This window comes from Lutra lutra, chromosome 3 (genome assembly GCF_902655055.1).
Source record: "Lutra lutra chromosome 3, mLutLut1.2, whole genome shotgun sequence".
NCBI lineage: Eukaryota > Metazoa > Chordata > Mammalia > Carnivora > Mustelidae > Lutra > Lutra lutra.
Window position 1 is genome coordinate 49,196,581 of NC_062280.1, and position 1,558 is coordinate 49,198,138.

The window sequence follows — 1,558 nt, forward strand, 5'->3', positions numbered from 1 at the left end:
CAAAGGTGAGAGGAGCAGACTGAGATTATTTCAGCTGCTCTGAAGTTCCTCATGCCTAATAAATTCGTCCGTGTTTTTGCTTAACTGGATGTTCTGGGGAGAACACAACTGAGGAATGTTTTGAATATTCTATTCTGAAAATTTTCTGATTTGATTAAAAATGAAATCTCAAAACATTTTTCATTTATTAAAAATATTTTACTTTTCTATGGTTTTATTACATTCTTAAGATTTTATTAAAAGTATTCATTAAATATACCTTCGTTTATTTTGTTAAAAATAATATCTTGAGTTAATCATCTAGGCAACAGCAAAGAACAGAGATAAGTCACTGTTGTTCCTCTGATCACCTGATGACTGGAGTGCTCGACCTATAAATGAGGTCATAACAGGTACCAGGCCTTGTCCAGTGTCCCCCTTTTTACCTCTTTCTTGGTTCATGCTACTACTCCCTGGTTTATGAGTGAGGGCAATGAAGGGCCTCTCTCTTTGCTGTTGGAGTATCTATGGGATTTGGTAGCTACTCAGCTTTGTTTAGCTAAGGGCTCTGTCTCCCCAGCTTGCTATGTAGGGCACACACAGTTTAAAAATGGAGCCGGGGGGGGGGGGGGGCGGTGCCTGGGTTGCTGAGTCGTTAAGCATCTGCCTTCGGCTCAGGTCATCCTGGGATCCTCGGATCGAATCCTGCATTGGGCTACCTGCTCAGCAGGTTGCCTGCTTCTCCCTCTCCTACTCCCCCTGCTTGTGTTCCCTCTCTTGCTGTGTCTCTCTCTGTCAAATAAATAAATAAATAATCTTTTAAAAAAAGGAAAAGGAATGAAGAAGCCGAGGTTTGTTTCTCTCTACACCGAATTCTTTTGCCGGCTCCTGCCATGCCCTCCAGCCTGCCTGGGGAGCTCCGCCCTGCCCTGGCCTCCAAATCTGAAAGACGAGGACGTGGGCATGTTTGGCTCGCAGGAGTTCAGCTGGGCCAGGGAGCCTCACAGCGGCAACACCATTGTTGCCTGGCTTATGGGTGCCCAGGACGCCTGAGGAAAGAGCTGGGGCCTCAACTGCGACTGCACACAGGTTGAAGTCGCCCTGGAGAGGGGCTAACGGTGCATGTCAGTGAACGATGTGTGATCACCTACTGCCAAGTCGGAGAAAAACCTCATTTAAAAAAATCCAAATAATAACCTCAGAAAAAACCTGAACACAACCACAGTGCCTATACTACTTAAATATGGAACGTTTCAAAAACTGGTAGAATCTGAGTGTCTTTTCAGGCCAACCTCATAGAGATGTTGTTCTCTGGTGGTTAAGAGTTCACGATGGCAGTCCTGTCTCCATTTTCTGATTTGCTCTAGTGTAAAAGAAACTGCCTACTTGTTTTGAATCCATGTTAGTACCAAATAAATAAGATGTCAAAAAAATTGATATATATCTGAACAAGAAAGTGCTACTGAAATGCTCATGAACCCTCAAAAGAGAGCCTTCAAAGGGACCCCATGAACTTAGGTGAACTGTGTCATGAGATGGTCAGCTGTGGTAGAGTGACTCACTTAGGAGTGAACACCAC

General features: G+C 44.2%; 1 pseudogene; it reads left to right on the forward strand.

Annotated features, from left to right (window-relative positions):
- The first annotated feature begins 816 nt into the window (after positions 1–816).
- On the forward strand, positions 817–1,301 carry LOC125095530 (thioredoxin domain-containing protein 17-like; annotated as a pseudogene).
- Positions 1,302–1,558: the final 257 nt, after the last annotated feature.